Genomic DNA, 22,063 nt, shown 5'->3' with positions numbered 1-22,063 from the left:
AAGTCCACAAGTCATAAGAGGGCCAAGTTTGAAGACCCCTGGATTAGAGGATATGATTGATAGTATCCTGAAGGAATTGAATGAAGCAACGTAAGTATGGATAGAAAGTCTTCAAATCTCCCTGTAAAATGATTGGCTATTCTGTGTGCCCTCGGTTTTCTTTTCCAGTAGAAGATTTCGGATAGCTTTGCACGTTGGGTGAGATTTTAAGCAATGTAATTTTAGAATAACAGAGAACAAAAATTAATGATCAGTACCAATTTCAAGTTACTGTAATTCCTTGCATGTCCAAACCAAGTATTTTCCTTAAAAAATGTTTTGTATTCAGTTGAAATGACTTATCTAAGACAATTTTACCATTGATTTTTGTACACTCAAGTGCATTGGGACTAATGCACAGCTTAATTTTTCATTGTATTTTTGGCAGGAGTATAGAAGTGGTCTTCCATTACCTTTGTTGTGAGCAGGATTTTTTAAGTTCTCAGCCTAGCCTACAATCTTGATATTTTCTGGAGGTCTCCCTTTCAAGATGTAATCAGAACCAACTTAGAATGGTTTCTTGTCTCAGACCAATGTTTGCTGTCACCTGCTGAAACCAAGGGTTATATATAATACCTTATTGATAAATCAGGTTTTATATTTCCTTTCTGCTATTGTGTTCACAGGAAGCCGTGTGTTTTACAGAATGTAATAAGGAATTTGAACGAGGTGAATCATAAGTTGAAAATCCAATTGTTTTATGAGCAGCTTTGAGATCTTAAGTGGGACATAAGTATTCACGTCCTATCTGCCTTGCAGCAACAATATCAGTTGATAAATGATTGATCCAGTAGCCTGTATTCAGATTTTTTATTAACATAATATAAGCTTGGTCGATTCAGAGAGCATAATCTGCTCTCATTCTGTTGAAGGATAACATTGCTGTCCAGAGTACAACGTGCAAGAACCATAAAAAAATCTGATTAGTTCCCAAGCGGTGTTCATAGTGCACTGAATAATACTGTCTCACTCTGAATAAGTGGGGTATCTTGAGTTCCTTCCATGGAATAGCTCTTGAATGACTCCTAACAAAACAAGTTACTGATTTTCCTTCTTGATCATTTGAATCATGTTTAAGTTCCCCATTTCCTTTTTTTTAAAGAATGCTTTGTTAATTTTCCTCTTTTTTAATGATCCTTGTTCAGAGATTTATTATTTTCTCTCAGAAGTTAAATTGGCGTTGCCCTATTATTTGCACATGAAGCAAATTTTGGTTGAATGAAACTTACATGCAGTGTTACAAAAGGAAGGGAGGCGAGTTGGTCTTGATTATAAGTCTTTCAGATTTTTTTTCATTATCATGTTCGCACAGCAGTAATGCTAGATATTTATGTACCAGGGTTTGAAAGATTTCTAAATATGCTCAGGCTTGTCTTCTGTATAATTGCTGTTGATCACATTTGTTTGGTCTCTTAGGTCTTATCCGTGTGGCCCTGCAAAAGTTCCTGTAACTGTATGTTTTCTGTTTTCTTCTCCTGCAACAGTTCCTTATATCTTGTCAACACATGGATAAAAATCCAGGAGAGGATGATGATAGATACGCCTTTGCTGTTAGACAGCGTAAGTGGTTCATCAGAAAAAAGGAAAAATCCATAGTAGCCATATGCCCTACTATTTTCCTCCTGCAGTGAAAAAGAGATCAGCTGGATGTTATTCAACTTAATTTATAAATGCTGCACATTATAGTATAAAGATTCAGCATATTAGAATTGTACCTCATATCTGCTTAGATCAATGGCACAGCACCCCCTGCAAAATCTCTGGCTGTTCTGCAACCTCATACCAGCTTTTCTTTGAAACTGTATAAAATGCTATTCAAGGACATTTCTCCTATGCTTTGTTTTCTGCTGGTAGCTGCCTATCAAACCCTTTGTTTCCCAGCTCATGTTTCATACTCATTCAGCTAGCTCAGTGATGGCGAACCTTTTAGAGACCGAGTGCCCAAAAAACTGGCCCCGCCCTTGCTCTGCCCAGCCCGCCCCCCCGTCTGCCCGCAGGGCCATTCACCACCTCCAGGGTCTGCCACAGATCATCCAGACAGACCAACAGCACCATGCTGGCCATGCCCTCTGCCCGCATCCTGCAGCATCAACTGTACACGTTGGGACATGAGGGCAGAGTCTTGTCCACACTGCCTGGCTGCCATGTCCTTGGCTGCGCTGCTCTGCGTGGTCCACGCTCAGGGGTGACTCTCCTCCAGAGGGGCTGCTGGTGAGAGGGTCGCAGGGGGGAGGTGAAGCTGGGTCAACGGCACGTGTGCCCACAGAGAGGGCTCCGAGTGCCGCCTCTGGCACGCGTGCCATAGGTTCGCCACCACTGAGCTAGCTTCTGAAAATATCTGTGATCAGCAGTTGGTGAGGTTGAAACAAGGAAAAAGTGGATTTGGTTTACACTGTGTTGGATATGGCTTGCAATTCAAACAGATTGTGCAGTGGCAGCATTCCAAAAGTGTTAAGAGTTTTCAAAGAAAAGAAGGGTCATTTTTAAATTGTAAATGTTTATCAACAGCGTTCAGCTTAAAGAGTAAGTACTGTTTGTTGAAAAAGGAAATATGGCAGTGGTAGCACGGGTGCCAGAGGCGGGTGCCAGAGGCGGCACGGGTGCCAGAGGCGGCACTCAGAGCCCTCTCTGTGGGCACGCGCACCGTCGTCCCAGTCCTAGGCCTTCAGCTGGGTTTTATAAACCCTTTTCGCTTTAGGCCTCCATGTGCAAAAAAAAAAAAAAAAGGTTCAATCAATCAATTTCAACTTCTCGTGGGAAAAAAAAAGATCTTGCATAGTTGGAATTGATTGATTGAACTTTTTAGTCCCATCCAATCTGCCGTTACCACCGCAGCCACCCCCACCCAATGGGCCACGCCCGCCCAATGGGCCACACTCACCCATCACTCGATAATGCATAAGTGGGTTTTGGGTTTCAGTTTGGGCACTCAGTCTCTAAAAGGTTCTCCATCACTGAAATATGGGATTGGAAAGGTCTTCTCCGAGGTTTTCTGTCTTGAGAATGAATTCCCTGATCATTCCAGACATATGGATGCCCAATCTTTGTTTGAAAACTTGCAGTAACGAAGCACCCATTTTTCCAGGAGTTAGGCTGTTCCTCTGCATAACAGTCTCACGGTCAGGCAATTACTCCTAATTTTGAGTTTGGATCACTCTGAGTAAAGTTTCTATCAATTGGTTCTTGTACTATTCTCAGACACTACAGAGAATGAATTCACATCCTCTTCCTGTAACAGCCCTTCAAGTACTGTATTGAAAGACTGCTATCATGTCTCCCTTCAGCCTTCCTTTTGTTTTAGGCTGAGCATACACAGTACTTTTAACTTTTTCATAGAATTTAACATTCAAGCTCTTCACTATTTTTGTTGCTCTTCTCAGGACCTCAGCATTTTTATTTTATTGTGCTGATAACAGTTGGATACAGTATTCCAGGAGCAGTCTGATCTGACAAGCAGAGAAAAGATTATCATTTCCCATGATCTCCACTTTATATGTCTGTTGATGTAACCCAAGATTGCATGAGATTTTTGGGGGGCAATATTTAATTATGAAGATCCTTTTGAACAATGAGCCTGTCTTCTGGATTGTTACTGCTGAGTCAATTATGGTCCGCTTTGTACCTGTCCACCTGATTTTTTCTAGCAACATGTGGAAACCTACATTTCTCCCCATTGGATTGCATTGTATTGGAAAAACTTCAGTGTTTATGTCTGTCAAGATCCTTTTGAATCTTGATCCTGTTTTCTGAATGATTAGCAACTTTGCAAATTAGCTGACTATCCCTTCTGTCTCCTCATCTAAGTTATTTATCAAAATATTGAAGCTCACTGGGCTGATGACACTGGATCTGAGGTAGCCCCACTATGTATGCCTCTCTGTGAATACATAGCTGCATTAAAGACTATGTGTGAGGTATGGTTATTCAGACAGCTGTATATAATGGACACCTCAGACATCTCAGATTCCAAAGAATTCATCTATATCTTCTGCTTGGTTGGGTGACCTATGATACACTTCCACAACAGCTCATTTCTTTTTCCTTTAATATTCACTCAGATGTTTTCAGCAGCATTTTTACTCTTGTCACTTATTTCCTCATGCATAATATAATTGCCCTCTGCGCCTTTTATTGTTTCTTTTGAAAAATTTATATACTTCCAGCACTATACTATGTTACAGTGATAAATTCCATTCTATTAGATTTCAGAATGTCGTATTTGCTTTTCCAGACTAGGACTTTGAGCTAATTTACTTGTTTATATATTTAACTATTTCTATGTTAATGTTCCCCATGTATGTTACAATATCTGAGCATTGGTGTACAGGAATCTGAACCCTTTCATATAGCCTTCTTAGTTTCCCATCTATATCTCCTAGTATATGCCTGAGCACTTCTTCCTTATTATCATTTCCTTCCTTTTTGTAAGGTTTGTTGCTTCAGGTTTATGCTTTGAGTGTGGTTCTGGATATTAGTCTCTCTCCAGATTTACTTTAAAGCCAGCCACATAACCTGAGCGAGATTCCTTACTAATTCATTTTCCCAGTCTTAACAAGGTGCAAACCTGTCTTTCACCAGAAGCCATTCCTGTAGAGAGTGTAGACCAGACATGTCAAACACAAGGCCCGGGGGCCGGATGCGGCCTGCGAAGTGGTTTCATGTGGCCTGTGAAGCCATCCTGGAAACAGTGAGGGAACGGCCCCCTCTGCCTTGGCCCTGGCCTAGGCTGGCCGGGAGCCAATGTACAATTTTGTGGTGGCCATCTATGCTGAAACACATTCAATCTTAGCTCCACAAGGTCATCTGGAAACAGTGAGGAACCACCCCTGCCGCATCAGCCCCATCCCCTGGGTGCATGCTGGGGAGGTGTCACCCTTTGTGAGGAATGAAGAAATGCACCATCGCCTGAAGTGGCCAGCAAATGGCCCTCGCCTACTTCACATGATGGGCTCCGGGGGAGGGGTTTCAGCATGCTCTTCCAGTGGACCATGCCTTGGCACTTGCCCTGGTCCCACCCCTTCTGCCAGAGACCCTGAGATCTGTCCCACTCCTGCCCAGGCCCCCACAGGCACCCATGACGTGAACGATGTAGAGCTGGCCATGCCCACCAGTAGGCCACACCCACTCCATCCACGCCCATCCAGTAGGCCGCACCCATCCTGTCCACACCCACCCGGCCCCCCAAGGGCAATCGCAATGCTGATACGGCCCTCAATGAAATTGAGTTTGACACCCCTGTTGTAGACCATCGTCCAAGAATCCAATGTTTTTATGACAACTTGAGTTAGTAGGTGACATTCTTTGTTTCTTTATTGGGCCAAGACCTTCAATTGGAAGTATGGACAGAAACACCACTTGTGCTCCAAACTCTTTTACTTGCTGCCCAAATTTGGTATAATTTCTAGTCTCTTTCCTGTAGTGGCATTTGTTCCTGTATGAAGCAGATGAAAGAGATTGTGGGCATTAGATTTGATTAGTCGGATCAATTTCTCTATCACATACTGGATCTTCACATTTTCCACACACTTCCCTTGCAATCATGTCTGCTATGGAAATTGCTGACTCCATTCTCTTTAGAACTGAGTTACACATACTAGTCACCACCACACACTTTTTTTCTTCTTTTTGAGATCGCAGTTGGATCCCAGGGTTCGGGTTTTTTTTTTCTTCTTGTCCTTGGAACACTGGGCAAGAATGCTTTGCCAGAAATCTAGGAATCATCCTCCCGGGAGAGGACCTGAAATTGATTGTGTTGATAGTGGACCTGATTCCTCTGATATAGTTCTTCCTGCCTTTCTCCAAATCTATCCAAGAAATTGGCGAAATCCCTGTAAAATAAAAGGCTTTGCAAATGGAAGGCTAATTGAGATTTAATTAAAAATATAGATTAGTTACACTTTTTAAAAAAGACAGGGACAAGTTAAAATAATGAAAGATGTTTAGACTGAATTTGGCATTTTCCCCACCTATTTAGTCATTCCCAAGGAAATGGGAAAGGTGGATGGTGTGAAAGGTATCATCACAGGATATAAGCTCTTCCAAATAAAAGCTGCCTTTTGCAATTGACTGGTGGTGATTTTGTCAGTGTTTATGGTGTTCAAGTCATGCTCCATGTGTTTTGGGATAGCACTCAAGATGCCTCTCACAATTGGTACTATCTTTGCTTTCTTATTATTATTATAAATTTAAATGCAGCCTACTCCCAGCAACTCTGGACAGTTTAAAATTAATTGCTTGTAAAATAAAATATTTATGTGGTTGCTAAAGATTTGATGGACCATAATCAATGAACTGTGCACAAATTCTGATTGAAGTCACTCTGGTGTAATACAGTGTCTGGTGCTATATCCCAGCATGCAGTGAAACAGTATTTGCATGTAATGGGAAAACAGAGTGTCTACATTTATAGGAAGATGTGGTAAAGAACTATTTCTAATAGACAATTCGAGCCGGTTTGGTCTAGAGCAGCGGTTCTCAACCTGTGGGTCGCGACCCCTTTGGGGGTCGAACGACCCTTTCACAGGGGTCGCCTAAAACCATCGAAAAACACATTTCCAATGGTCTTAGAAGCCTATCTCGCTTTCAACTCCCCATAAAATTCTTCATTCAGGCAGGCTTCCAAGTTCGGCCGGCAGGATACAGGTAACCCCTCCCCCTGTCCTGTCACCTCCCATGGCACCGCGCCGTCCCGTGCCTCAAGCCTCTGTGGCACAGAACCGCTGGCGTGGTCCCCAATGGCCGCTGACGCACTCCCCGCCGTCAGCAACCATGCAAGCCTTGGCAATTGCTCCAGCCGAAGAAGCGGGTGGCTGGGAGGCCGCTGACGCGCCGATCTTCTGCACCCGTCAGCTAGCGACCCCCTGAATGTGCACTTGTCAGCTGGGAGGTCTGACAACGGAGCCAGCCAGCAAGGGCGTTGGGGAGGTGGCGGCTCGGCAGGCGGGTTCCTGTCTGCCTGCAAATGTCGGGCCCACGGGGCTCGACACAGAGTCAACGGTCCAACATAACTTCCCTCCTCGGATGAGAAAGAAAGAATCTCTCCCGCCCGTGTTCCTCCGCCCCCCAAGCGACAACAGGAGGTTGCAGACAACTAAGTCAACCAGTGCAGGAAGCCCTGGAATGGCCAATCCAGGGTGCCTGGTTGCAGTGATGGAGGTCTTTTGCTCCTCCTAGAAGCCGGTGGCAAGAGAAAGAAGTCGTTCAAACTTCAAGCTAGCTACTGGACGCCTATTCGCACTTTTTTTTCCTTTTTTTTTTTTTGAGTACTTGTCTGCCAACCCACCCCATCTGTAAAAGAAAAAGTCTTCCACCCAAGCATAACTTTTAAGGATTTTAAGGATCTTTGAGAGGAAGAGGGGGAGAGAGAAATAGAGAGAGGGAGAAAGAGTGATGGAGAGAGAGAAAGAGAAAGAGGAGAAAGGGAGAGAGAAAGAAAGGGAGACAGGGAGAGGGAGAAAGAAAGAAAGGGAGAGAAAGGGAGAGAGAAATAGAGGGAGAGAGAGAGGGAGAGAGAAAGAGAGAGGGGGAGAGAGGGAGAGAGAAATAAGGAGGAAAGGGAGAGAGAAAGAAAGAAAGAAAGAAAGAAAGAAAGAAAGAAAGAAAGAAAGAAAGAAAGAGGGAGACAGAGAGAGGGAGAGATTAAATTAGTAACATGGTTGTTAAGTGAATCTGGTTTCCCCCATTAACGTTGCTTGTCAGAAGGTTGCAAAAGGTGATCACATGACCCTGGAACAATGTGACTATCATAAATATGAATCAGTTGCCAAGCATTGAAATGTAAATCACATGACCCTGGGGATGCTGCAACAGTCATAAGTGTGAAAAATGGTCATAAGTCACTTTTTTCAGTGCCGTTGTAACTTTGAACAGTCACTGAGCAAACTGTTGTAAGTCAAGGACTACCTGTACTTTATCACTTTTTTCCATTTGTAACAATGAAAATACATCCTGCATTTCAGATATTTACATTACGATTCATAACAGTAGCAAAATTACAGTTATGAAGTAGCAACGAAAATAATTTTATGGTTGGGGATCACCACAACATGAGGAACTGTATTAAAGGGTCGCGGCATTAGGAAGGTTGAGAACCACTGGTCTAGAGGTTAAGGCACTAGCTTGAAAGTGGGAGATGGTGAGTTCTAGTCCAAACTTAGCCATGAAAGCCAACTCGTAGCCCAACTCATCTCGCAAGGTTTTTGTGGGGGAAATAAGCGGAATGAGTATTAATTACGTTTGCTGCCTTGAATTATTTATAAAAATAATAAAGGTGGGGAACAAATAAATAGATAAAAAAATTTCTAGCTGTGAAGTCTTATTATGTAATGGGGAGTTGCATTTCAGTGGTATTCCTTCAAGATAATTTAAACAGGCTACTATTTCAGTTTTCTCCTAGGAAGTGTTCTTAACTGAGTTTTTTTATTATAGTCTTTCTGCAGTTGATAGTCAAGCTAGATTATAAAATCTGAAAGGCACCAATATGAGAAAAAAATTCCTTAAAGACACATATTCTTCTTAACTATAATCATAACTACTACAGATTTATGTTATGCAACTGAACAAACAATACTATTGGACAAAGAATGTTCAGAAAAAAAAATAATTTGTATTAATGAAAGAACATAAATCTTTCAAAGGAAGACAACATAAGGGCACTATATTTAGCATTGATAGAGCTTCAGTTGTAGTGTACCTAAATAATAGAGGATTAGTGGTGACATTTTTATTTTCTGTAAATAGCAATGTAAGAAACTAAGAAGATTTTACTGTTATATCATTTCTAACTATACCAGTTTGATATACTCTAGTGGTTAAGAGGCTGGTCTAAAAAAACCTGGAGACTCTGAGTTCAAGTCCTGCCTGAGGCATGAAAGTCGTCTAGGTAACCTTGGCTAGTCACACAGACTCGGCCAAACCCACCATTCAGAATTGTAGTTGTGGAGAAAATAGGAGAAAGGCAAAAGTATTTTGTAAGTTTGTGACCTTGAGTTATTTGTAAAAATAATAAAAATGGCATAAAAATCTGATAAATACGTTTTGTTTGCTCATCTGTAAATTAAAATAATAAACTCATTTAGAATGTTAGTGTGTTTAAAACCTGATTCATTTGTTTGTGTCTCTGTAGAAAGATATGTATATAGAGAGAATTTGGTTGTGTAATTTTGTTATAAAAATGAAAACAGGTTTATAGTTAGTATCTGATGGAGAAGATAAGTTAATGCTCAATTTGAATTTATGAGCATCATTTAAATAGCTTGCGCCCTACTTTTTCCTTTGATCCCAGATCATTCCAAATGTGTGTAGGCTAACAATATCTTAACAATATCACATATTAGCAATTTATATTAGTTCTTAATGACCTCATTAGAAGGGCCACTATTTCTTGGTAATAATTCTTCAATAAGCAGAAGAATCAACCACCATATACTATTTTAGTTAGAAATTCATTATTACTCTTTTGTCTGACTTTGCAATGTGAGGCTTCTGTTCAGAAAGGAATACAAACAGCAGCATTTTATTGAAAAGTGACTAATCAGTGACATGAGGAAAAAGAGAAGTATGCAATTCTAAGAGTTCTCAATAATACTGGTATGAATTTTCTAAGAATTCTTTACAATAAGAATAAGTCTTCTTGGGGTGTTCTGGGAACTGAAATCAGAATGGTTTGCTCAGCTTGGCAAACACTGCCATAGAGCAGGGCTTTTCAACCTTTTCACCGATTGTACCACTTTTAGGATGTGGCAATATTCGAGTACCAACGTATCAAAAACTTGACAAAAAAAGGAAAAAAGTGATAAAGTACAGGTAGTCCTCGACAACAGTTCACTTAGTGATTGTTCGAAATTACAGTGGACTGAATAAAGTGTCTATTTTTCACACTTAAGACTGTTTCAGCATCCCCAGGGTCATGTGATTTACATTCAGATGCTTGGCAACTGATTCATATTTATGATAGTCACAGTGTCCCAGGGTCATGTGACCCCCTTTTGCAATCTTTTGATAAACAAAGTCAGTGGCCAGGGGCGTGGCCAGCTCAACATTGCTCAGGTTGGGGGCACCTGGGGGGAAGGTGCGGTGGTGATCCAGGGTTCTTCAGTGCAGGGGATGGGACTGGGGTGGGTGCTGGGTCATGGTCCACTGGAGGAACCTTGCCGTCCCTCTTGGGCCACACAGGGGAACTCCCAGATGGTGGCACAGGCTGTCCAGAGCCCTGGGCAGTGGAGGGCAAGTGTCCGTCCCGGCGCTCGAACTCCCGGGGCACCAAGATCCTGCAGCCCAACCCAGTCCAGCCCCACTTTGCCAAAGGGGCATCCGGATGCGCTTACCTCCTCCCTGAGGCTGCTTCTACTGTTGTGCTCATTCTCCTTGGCCAGGTTGCTCATGGTGGGTGCAGGAGGGTAAAGTTCATGGGTCAGAGGGAGGGCCTCTCCATGCGAGGAGATCCAGCTTTGTAACCAAAACATCCTCAGCAATTGGATGGGAGACCACCAGGAGAGGCCAAGAAGAGGGGGCAAGGGGATGGTGAAAGGGCATCAGAGCTGCTGGTGGCCAAGTTCTAAGGTAGAACTTCCTTCAGAGTCTCCCCCCTCCCTCCCTCTCTCTCATTCCAATTTCCCTCCCTCCCTTCTTCCTTCCTTCCTCCCTTCCTTCCATCCCTCCCTGCTTCTCATTCCTATCTCCTTCCTTCCCCTCTTTTCTGTTTCCCTCCCTCCTTCCCTGCCTCCCTCTTTCTCATTCCCTCCTTTCCTTCCTTCCTTCCTTCCTTCCTGTTTTCCTTCCTGTATCCTTCTCTGCCTCCCTCTTTCTCTTTCTCATTCCCGTCTCCTTCCTCCCTCCCTCCAGCTGATGGTGCCTTTCTTCATTCCTCGTGAAGGGTGACCCCTCTCCAGCTGCATTTCTCCCATTTTTCCCTGCCACCTGTGTGCATGCACAGCACGGATGGCTGCCAAGAAGTTGTAGATCAGCTCCTGGCCAGCCTATTTGTTCTCCTCTCCTCTCCCCCCCTTCCTCCTCCTTTTCCCTTCAGTGCAGCTTCAGCTGACTCCTCCCAAAGCTGCGTCTTTTTTCTCTCTCCCTCTCCCGCCAAAACTGCCTCCTGTCTCTGCCCTTCTCCTCCTTTCTCTTCCAAGTGAGCCTGAAGTGCCGATCCTGGGGCCTTTGTCTCATCCCAGCAGCCCTGAAGCTCCTGAGGACTCTTTCACGTCAACTGCTGTGCTGCGCCGCTTTAGCTTGTTCCCTCCCCCCTCTACACTTGTCCAGGCTAGGCAGGGTTGGGTACCACCTGCCATGTACCACTGGTTGAAAAGCCCTGCCATAGAGGACAGCAATATTGTTGGGTGCAGGATCTGATGAAGTTTCCCACACTAATTATTCAAATAATTCTAGGGAACCAATAAACAGGACAAGGTCAATGCTGCATACTATTCACATTTCCAGCAGGGAGTAATTAATACAAATAATTGATACTTCTGTTGAATTTGACACTTCATAAGTATCCTTGGTACAGTTTGTTGTTGCAACCACAAGCCACACTGTGGTTATAAAACACAGCACACAAAGGCAGAACAAGAAGCAACGGATGGAAACTGATCAAGGAGAGAAGCAAGCTAGAACCAAGGAGAAACTTCCTGACAGTTAGAACAATTAGTCAGTGGAACAACCTGCCTCCACAAGCGGTGAATGCTCCAACACTGGAAGTTTTAAGAAGAGACTGGACAGCCATTTGTCCGAAATGGTGTAGGGTTCCTGCCTGAGCAGGGGGTTGGACTCGATGATCTCCAAGGTCCCTTCCAACAACATCATCATTATCATTATTATTATTATTATTATTATTATTATACAGGTAATCTTTGCTTGATGACTAGTCACTTAACCACCATTCAAAATTAAAAGACTTTTTAAAAAGCTACTTACCAATCCTCAGAGTTACAACTATCTCCCTCCCCCTGGTCACATGATATACTTGTGCACTTGGCAACTGGCTCACGTTTGTGACAGGTAGCATTGTCACATGATCATGATATGCAATGTTTATTTACCATTTTTCTGCAGAAGAAAAGCCAGAAATTCCCATTAGATAAGCTGAATTCACCCAATAACCAAGTTATTTGCTTAATGGTCACGACAACTTGCTTTATGACCATCATAAAAATGGTTATAACATTGAGTCAGGCCCTGTTTAGCCTCACAATGACTCAACAGACAAAATTCCAGTCCCAATTGTGGTTGTAAATTGTGGACTAGCTGTACACATGTTTAAGGTAATTTTATTCTTCCTTTATTCTATTGAGCTGTGGTGGTGTAGTGGTTAGAATGCAGCACTGCAGGCTAATTCTGCTGACTGCCGACTGCCAGCAGTTCTGCAGTTTGATTGTCACTGGCTCAAGGTTGACTCAGCCTTTCATCCTTCTGAGGTCGGTAAAATGAGGACCCAGATTGTTGGGGGCAATAGGCTGACTCTGTAGATTGTTTAGAGAGGGCTGTAAAGCACTGTGAAGTGGTATATAAGTCTAAGCATTACTGCTATTCTCAAAATGTGATCCAAGCACTAGCACCCATTGGTCTGCTATAGGTTTCCTAGTTAACAAGCCAGAATCCGTTTACCACCCCATCCTGTATCTGTTGTCACTGATGACTCCTTAAATGCTGTTTAGCTCCTACCATATGCCTTAAAGACTGAAATCAATCTCCTGGTATGGAACAGAACAGCTATGTCCCTCATTAATGTGAAATTTTCGTATGCAGAAATATATATTGAAGAACTTTTTTGATTTGCATTTTTGTGCTTATAATTATTGATATTTTTCTTTGAGTAACCAAAATAATTTTAAGTGGTAAATAAATGTTTAATCATTGATTATTTTATATATAAAATTGTTTTTAAAAGTAGAGAGGGTGGGAAAGCAAATATAAATAAATTTTAAACTCTGAACTTTTAAGCTCTTAAAACATTGGCAGGGATATTTGTTCAATTAGGTAGTCTCTACATTATTTTATTGCTCAATAATCTATAATTGCAGAAATGCTTTCCTAAGGTTACAACACTAATATGGCCAAAAGCAGTGTAATGCTAACTCTAAAATAACATCTAGTCCAGTGTTTCTCAACCTTGACAATTTTAAAGCATGTGGATTTCAACTCCCAGAATTCCACAGCCAGCAATGCTGGCTGTGGAATTCTGGGAGTTGAAGTCCACATGCCTTAAAATTGTCAAGGTTGAGAAACACTGGTCTAGATGTTGTAAGAGAAACATATATCATTTTAAAAACAACAGGATAAAAATGACCATTTTTCACATAAATAATAATTGACATAAAGAAATCTCTCTCACACATACATACACATCATAAAACTTTATGACTTTATGTCCCAAACTGGCCCTGGAATTGTAAGATTGGAAACTATGCCAGAAAGAATCTCTTTTTATTAAAAGTGAGGATATCAGTTTAAAGTTTTCAACAATGGATGGAGTTTTTGTCTCAGCTACATCCCACTTCAGGAATCAATCACAAATCTTTTTCCTACTCTGGGATTTAAATTACTTTAAAGGTGGAAAAATAATTGTTTGGTATGCGATACAAATTTACCTACCAATTTCTTTCTCCAAATTACCATAATAAGGTTTAACTCAACTATCATCTAGGACAGGGATGGGAAACTATGGCCCTTCACAGTCTGTGGAACTACAACTACAGGTCCAAAATGGCTGGCTGAGGAATTCTAAGAGTTGAAGTCCACAGGTTGTAAAGGGGCCATAATTGCCCACCCCGATTTAGGAAGTTAGCAAATTTCTTGAAATGTATTGGTAATTGTTTATGGGTTATAACAGATGTTGAGAACGACTCCATCTTCACATTCTTAGATTCCTTGCTCCTTCAATTATTTTGATTGCTAACAAGGAAGATAATCGATCAGTAGCAAAATGTACAGGCTTTTTTATACTGTATAATCCCTGGAATTTCTGTCCTTGGGGTATTGAAGGAAAATATATTTCTGTAAAATCAACGTGGATGACATTTTTAACAATATATTGTTTTAATTTAACTCAAAGCATTGACTTTAGCTTTAATTATTGTTTCAAAACTTAAAACTACAATGGACATTCCATTGGAGCCATAATACCATTTTTAGGGTCTGAGGTTATTGTTAGGTACCAATTAAAATCTGTTTCAGAAATAGATTCCTGAGCTGAATGAATCGCTGGCTAGGGTAATTTAAATAAGGCTTGTAGAGGGAAATGAACTGTAGTAAAATAAATTTTACTGGAGAAAGCTATTGATGAAAATTAAGTGGAAAGATAAGGAAAAATGGAAAGTGCTTTGTGATCAATATTAGCATTATTTATGAATGCTAGTGGTTTAATTGGATAGAGTAATGCTGATGCTTCACACAAAACCACCTCTTATGAAAAGGAAATAGATGCTAGATGTTGTCATCAAATCTTTAATCCTGTTTTTCAGTAAGATCCTTTACTACATGGAACGGACCTAAACTGAGGGAACATTATCATTATTCTAGCTTAATATTTATGGTCTCCCTTTCTTTGGTTATGAGTTTTTAGAACAATGTCCCATCCTGGTGTTGGCCAGGATTAAGGTATAGTTAACTTCAGTTATAGGAAATGTCATGTTATGGAATGAAAATGTCCTACCTTTACCTGAGCTTATATTTCTCCTTGTCCATAGTTATTTACATCCATTCTTCCTATCTGATCATATGAAAGAATATCCTTAACATCACTGGATTTGTTTGTTTTTTGTGTGAAATGGGTTATTTATTTTCATGAAGCTTTGCTTTCATGAAATAGTTTCATGGAGAAAGAGAAGTGGCTAAGTTTGCAGCTTTGGATGAAATTCATGCAGAATGGAGAGCTTTTTTCTCATTGAGATTTGTCCTCTAATATTGTACTACTTATCTTCACTATGACCTGATTGTGTCAGCTTCCCAGAAGCTATTGTTGTTGGTAAATATGGCAACAGCTATGCAATGTTAATGAGACAGGAAAATAGACCTGTTTTTCCTATTGCAACTTCAGCAGACTGTTTATCAGCATTCTTTCTACATTTTAAAGAAAACGTTTCTTGATGTATCATAAGGAGAGAAAATCAAGTGAGCAGACTTACACAGAGAAAAGTGACTAATTAGCGTATGAGATGTTAGAATATATTGATTGCTAATGCAAATAGTCTTTGTGAATAGACTAGATTAGAATAGAATAGAATAGAATAGAATAGAATAGAATAGATTCATGATTCTGAATTGTCACATATGTATATTTTCAGTTTTCAGGTATTTATTATAGGGCTGTGAAGAAACTGGATATAGCTATTGTAGTTTTAAGCCTCATACATACAACCCTGCAGTGCCAATAATGTTTTTTAATTTATTAAATATCTATATACCCTTCTTCAAGAGAAATTCATACTTTTGTCGCATAGTTGGAAATATTGAATTATAACTAAGTTATCTCTGATAAAAGTATCACAAGAGATAAGATTGCATTTTAGCTGTGTCTATTATCACTGCTGATGACAAATGAACTTTTTTTTACCCCTAATTATTTCATATGTCTTAGTATTTCTAATTATAGATTAGTCTGGTATTTTGTTGTTCCAAATAAGATTTACAGCAGTATATTTTACGTAGAAATGGGAAGGGAGGGAGTTGGTCTTCATAGTTAAAAAATAATTTACAGACATAATACTGTGTTGAAACGTATTGCAATACGAAGGCAACTTGAAATAAAATGTGCAAAATGTTTTACATATAAATTTGCCTAATCTGCTTCATTGATCTAGAACAGTGATTCTCAACCATTTCTTCATCATGGACCCCCTTTAAATATCTTTTGTGGCCATAAATATGGCCACCGATCCCGAAATCTTAACTCAAGATTTAAATCATAACATTTCTTCAAGCTTTCACGGACCCTCCAGGGGTCAGCATTACTACTGATCTAGAACTATTGATGTAGAAAATAACTAGATCTAAATTATTTGAGTTGTAGATCAATGCATCAGGATACGGAAGAAGGCAGGTTTCAAGAATTATATGAAAGAAGAGAAGGGGTGATAGCTTTGATACTCTTACATCTCCAACAAAAAGATTCCTTGGAGAACCATCTCATAATTGATTGGCTAGTTGCTAATGTATATTATATATTAAATGTTCTCAGCTCCTGTGTTGGAAGATTAATTTTCTTGGTATGGACTATTTACAACATGTTGGCAAATCAGAGTTCACAGCATTGCAAGTGTTCATGTCCTGTAGAGAGAGATGACACAAATAAATAGTTCAATTTTTGGATAGCCATGGGCTCTTCACACTTAACTTAATATAACCATCTGATTGGTATTTTGATTTTCAAATCATCCTTAATCTTTTAGCATTGAATTCTGCCTGGGGTAATTTTGAAACTTTGAACTGTCACCTTCTCTTTACAGTATGGAACTTTCCATGTTTATTTCAGATGTGCATTTTAAAAATTCCTATTCACATTTCAGTAAACAAAAAACTCCCAGAGTTAAACATTTGGTTTTTTTTTACTATGATGTTATTTAACATGAATATATCATCTTTGCCCTAATTGACAAGCTTGTCCATTAGGATAGAAGCACTGTGTTTATAGATTTAAAAAGGGAAGAATAGTTTTAAATAAAATTTAGTGGTATTGAATAGTGTTCAGTATTAAGTGAGAATTCTAAATTAATCATAACATTATAATATGTATAATCATAAAATATCTTGAGGAAGATATTTTATTTAGGTGTTAATGTATGATTTGACAAACTAGTTGTGAACCTAAATGAGGGTGACATGAGAATAACTTTGTTTTCTGAACTCCCAGAAGCAGCTGATAGATTATTGTTGCAAACATACTAGAACATTTGATCTCTTAAGGTCTTGCCCTAAAATTATTTTGTAGAGATTGACTTTTTAATTGGATAATTATTTTATATTGTAGCTCAAAACTATTGATAAGTGTTTTTTTATTCATTAATAGGACTCGATCTAGGTTGGACCAGAAGCACCTAAACCAGAACTTCCAGCTACAGGTCAGAGAAGTAAATGTGGTGATCCTGCCATATATTTTTTTTACATGCACTGCATGTATAAAAGTGATAACAGTGAGGAGGGGGAGGGTTGTATCATGGAGTTGTGGTCACTTTCCTGCATTTTATGACCACCCCTAACCAGATACCCTTGTACACAAAGCCAGGGAGACTAAATGCCAGAGTCTCTGAAGTAGTTGACAGCACTTCTCATTTGTTCTATTCTGCATGTTGGGAAATATATCCCCCCCCCCAAATCCTCTTTTTTCTTAGCAGAAATAGGCTGCACCTGTCTTAAGGGAGTCAGATTTTCTCTCTCTCTCTTTCTCTCAATTTCCCCTCAGGCACTAGGCATTTTTAAAAATAATTTTTATTAAAAAAATTTCCAAAGTTTTTGAAACTTCAGAAACATAGGAGAAATAGAAAAACAAGATTATTGAAGGGTAAAAGGAAAAGCAAACAACAAAAAAGCAATAAACAGAAAAATCTAAAGTGACTTTCAGTCTTCTTTGCAGCATTTACAAACATAGCAATTACCATCTCCATTTTCCCATATTGCATATCACAGTTTCCTTTTTCCCATAAACATACTTTTTGCATCAATAAATCCCAAAATCAACAATCTTTCCATTATCTAAAATTGAGTTCATCAGTTTTTGCAAAGGTAATAAAAGTTCATCTTCAAAATATTTATAATAAGAAACAAATAATCCATCTGAACTGGGGGCTCTAAATTTATTCACCTTTCTTTACAGCTTGACACATTTTGCTTATTGTTATTAATAAATCATTTGGGGGCATCTATTAAGTTTGGTAAATTTTGATTTTTTAAATATTCATCTGCCCTTACAGATGATTTTTTTTCTTTGTATAGCATTGTATAGTATTGATAAAATTTTGTTTGAAGCCTTACATTATCAGCCTCCTTTTTTTTCTGATTTTGTAATGTTAATATCAGTTTATTTTTCCTTTTTTTCCTCAGGCTATAAGCCACTGGTGGCGAACCTATGGCACGTGTGCCAGAGGCGACACTCAGAGCCCTCTCTGTGGGCATGCTTGCCATGCCCCAGAGATGGCAACTGTCCCTCTTCAACCAGCCGCTCACTAACTCACCCATGTGCTCACTGGCCTCTGTGTGCAGGGGGCGATGGTGTCAGGTAGCAGCCGCCCTGGTCCCTGCCTCACCTTGCCCTGTGACAATGGCACCCCCGCCCTGCCTCACCTCGCCTCACCCTGCAGGACGAGCCTCCTGCCCACTGCCCCACCTGCCAGAGACCCCCTGGATCTCCCCCAACCCTGCCCAGCCCCCACAGGCATCCGTCCCTGCGTGCAACATTGAGGTGATCATGCCCATCTTGGCCACACCCACCCAATCTGCCATGACCACCACAGCCACGCCCATCCAGTGGGCCACGTCCACTTGGCACCCGGTGATAAATAAGTGAGTTTTGGGTTGCAGTTTTTAAAAGGTTTGCCATCACTGCTATAAGCCATTTCCCAGCAAGTAAGCCATATTTGCTGATTCAAAGTTCCTGTTTTTGACAAAATTCAATTTTATTTCCATCTTTCACACCATTAACATAGAAAGTTGACAGTACAGTAGTTTATTTTTTTTGTCCCCAGAGATCTCATTGGTTCGCCCTTTTTTATCTTTATATCATTTAGAATCTTTCACCTATTTTTCTGATTCAATTTATTGTTCTGCTAAATAAATTCTCCTCTTATCAATTCTTCGCTGGCATCCTATTCCATTTTAATATCAGTAACCTTATGAGGTTATTCTCTTTTTTTAAAAAAGGTTCTTTTTCCATTAAGGTACTCTCTTAAATCAAGCTGTAGTCATATTTCATTTGGTATTCATCTACAACTTGTAAGTTTCTTCTTGTATATTAAAGTCATTGATTTATGATCACAGAAATTTGGCAATCTTTGGCAATGTTTCCACTTTGTTGACACAAGTGGCCAAACTTTTGGAAATCCAAAACATGTCTGTTCTAGAAAAAGAACTATATCTTTCTAAAAAATAAGTACATTCTTTAGAGTCATCATTTTTATGTCAATTCATTCAAGATTATCCATCATTTCGAAGAATATTTTGGTAACTTGCCTTGCATCATTTTAATTCCTTTGGTTAATGTTCTAGCTTGCTGTGGGCAGACTACTTCATTACAATCTCCCATTAGGCACCAATTTTTATATGACAGGTCCATTAATTTTCCCATACATCCATTGAAAAATGCAGATTTATTTTTATTGGAGAATAAATCCACTAAAGGATCTATCTTTTATTAAAATTAATCTCCACTCCCATATATCTGCCTTGATCATCACATAATATCATTTTTGATATTAATTACAATTTTGGATTTATGTGCAAAAGTTTTTTTTAACTTAAAGCAGCTGAGGTCTTCTCCCAAGTTTTCATTCACATTTTTTGAAATCTTTCTTATATGCGTTTTTTGCAAACAATGCTATTTTTGTCATCAAACATGTTCCGGCACCTTTTTTTGAAAGGAAGAACCGGCTCCTTCTAAGCTGCCAGCACGAGTAAAGCTCTGGCTCAGTGAAAGAAAGCTGCCCGGGGAAATTGGGGGCATCAAAGGTCGACCCAAAAACACTTCCACGGCCCTGAAAGCAAACCCTCTTCTCTGCCTTAGTTCATGGGGCTCCCCCCGCCGCTGCCGCCTGTCCTCACCCCCGTGTTGGCCACCAGGGACCAGGACTGACTCCTGGAGTAAATCTCTTTGAGGGACCAGGTGCGCTACCAAAGTAGCAGCTCTGCCGCCGTCTTGGTCATTCTGGCTCCGGAGGAAGCCTCTGTGTCATCAGAGGCGGAGGAGGACAAGGTGGCAGAAGACATGCCGGCTCTGAACAAGCGCCCTCTCAAAAGCCACGGCAATGGCATCTGTCAACTGACGCTGCTCACGTGATCTGCACCTCAGAAGCTCCCTAAAGTGGTCCGTCCCCCTGTAAAGGGCTTTCAGCTGGAGCTATGCATGAATTTCGGCACTTTTTTTTTTTTTTAACAAAATAAGCACTGTTTGTAAAGAAATTACATCCAATTTTAATTTCTTCCAATAATAAATGTCTTCTTTTCTGGGAGGTATTTGCCCCATATATATTCCAAATTAGGAATTGAATCTCAATGTTTATTGTATACATTTCAAAAAGTCTATTTGTGGCATCTAATGAAGTATCTCCTCCAGTTTCTGGAGATGCACATGAGCTAACTTGGATACCCATGAGAATAATAAGTTATTTTCAGAAATCGTTCTTTGAATAGTTGCAATTTTCCCAGCTAGCTTCGGACAAACAAAGTGAATAGTTGAAGCTGGATTCACTTAATGCCCACGTGATTCACTTAACAACTGCAGTGATTCGCTTAACAACCATAGCAAAAAAAGATTGTAAAATCACTTAACAATCACCTTGCTTAGCAATGGAAATTCTGGTCCCAATTGTCCTTGTGAATCAAAAACTGCAATATCTTTTCTCCAATGAGAAAGGATCTTGCTGTGAATGATAAGGCACAAGGGTTAAATATTGGTTTATAGCAGGGAGCATAGTGTCAGATCACTTACTTTCATTCCTGTATTGATGACTGCTCATTTTTTATGTTCCTCTTTAAAAAGGAACAGTATTTAATAATTGTTTTTAGCCATTTTTTTTTGTCTGTCCAGTAAATACTTTTCTTAACTATCAATTTACTATAACCAATTGGTTAATGATGACAATAAATTTAAGTAGTTAAAAAGGAACAGTGGGTAATTAATGCTCAATTTACATTTTAAGAATATTGTTTTTGTTTTAATTCAGGGGAACTGCTTTCTGTGTTCTTGAACAGAGAACCATCTTAAGACATCTTTGCTTGTAATTATTCTGTACAAAGCCACATGCACTGAAAGCAAGGAAGTCTCCAGAATAAGCATCTGATTATAAGAATGGTAACAACTGCAACATTTGTTTTGAAGATAAGCTTTGACCCCTGAGATGTAATATGCTGTTACATGTAAATTTTGATCTCCTCCTTTTGAAAGCCATTTATTTCCTTTTTGAAAAAACCTTCTACACTATTATTTTGCTGTTTGATTGCAAACCACAGGACTAAAGGCATAAGAAATTTAAGGACTGAGCTGCAGGTTTCTCTGCATTTAATTGAAGGGTGTGTAGGAAATGTTGACTTTTAGAGAGAATTCTGTAATATCTATTCCTGCATGTAAAGTTTCAGCCAAGCAGTAATGAACAGCTTGCACTGAATATTGCCCTCACTCGTCTTGTCACAGTACATAGCGCTTAGAAGTGATAGATCTGTCTATCCTAACTTCTGTATTGCTGAATTGATTTACTATTTCTAGTGCCTAATTCTAGGCCAGTGGTGGTGAACCTATGGCACGTGTGCCAGAGGCAGATTCAGAGCCCTCTTTGTTGGCATGCGCACCACTACCGTCAGCAGCAGGTCCATTAGGTCACCACCGTCGCCCGGAGCAGGAGCCTCACCAACCATTGTCGATTGGTGAACTGGAAGAAAAGGGAGGAAGCATTTTACATGCATGCATGTACGTACGGGGCCGCGAGCATGCATACGCTGCATATGGGGCGGGGCTAGTACCTGCGTGATACTCACTAGCCCTGCCCCATTCTGGCATGGTACAGTGCCTTGTATCTGCACCCTGCGGCACGGCGGCAGCCATTTTTGCACCTTGCAACATGGTGACCCATTTTTGTACCCCTGGTTTTTGCGTAGCAGAGGTGGCACTCAGAGGTGCCTCCCTGCCCCCCTGAAGGCACCACAATGCTGATGTAGCCCTGGCACTTTGTGATAAATAAGTGGGTTTTGGGTTGCGGTTTGGGCACTTGGTCTCTAAAAGGTTCGCCATCACTGTTGTAGGCTCTCTGCGTAGTCTGGGTTTATATGACCTGGGTGGGGCATTGTGGGTTGTAGCACCAAATGCATAGCAAACTTCTGATCTCTT

The 22,063-nt window shown here is 40.2% G+C and overlaps 1 protein-coding gene across 7 annotated transcripts in view; it reads left to right on the top strand.

Moving 5' to 3' along the window:
- MGAT5 (alpha-1,6-mannosylglycoprotein 6-beta-N-acetylglucosaminyltransferase) overlaps positions 1-22,063 on the top strand; it is a 136,554-nt gene that overhangs the window by 40,300 nt on the left and 74,191 nt on the right. For 2 of the 7 annotated variants that reach the window (XM_039328220.1, XM_039328218.1), the window contains exons 2-3: positions 17,042-17,093; positions 20,907-21,034. The exons of 4 other annotated variants lie outside the window; for them this stretch is intronic. The gene's annotated coding sequence lies outside the window, so the exon portion shown is untranslated. The remainder of the gene's footprint in view (positions 1-17,041; positions 17,094-20,906; positions 21,035-22,063) is intronic. One more of the 7 variants, XM_039328221.1, reaches the window with a different exon arrangement.

Source organism: Crotalus tigris, unplaced genomic scaffold (assembly GCF_016545835.1).
Source record: "Crotalus tigris isolate CLP2741 ecotype Arizona unplaced genomic scaffold, ASM1654583v1 scf7180000024374.3283719, whole genome shotgun sequence".
In the NCBI taxonomy this organism is placed as follows: Eukaryota; Metazoa; Chordata; class Lepidosauria; order Squamata; family Viperidae; genus Crotalus; species Crotalus tigris.
Note: the sequence above shows the minus strand (reverse complement) of the source record. Positions and strands in the feature narration are given on the sequence as shown.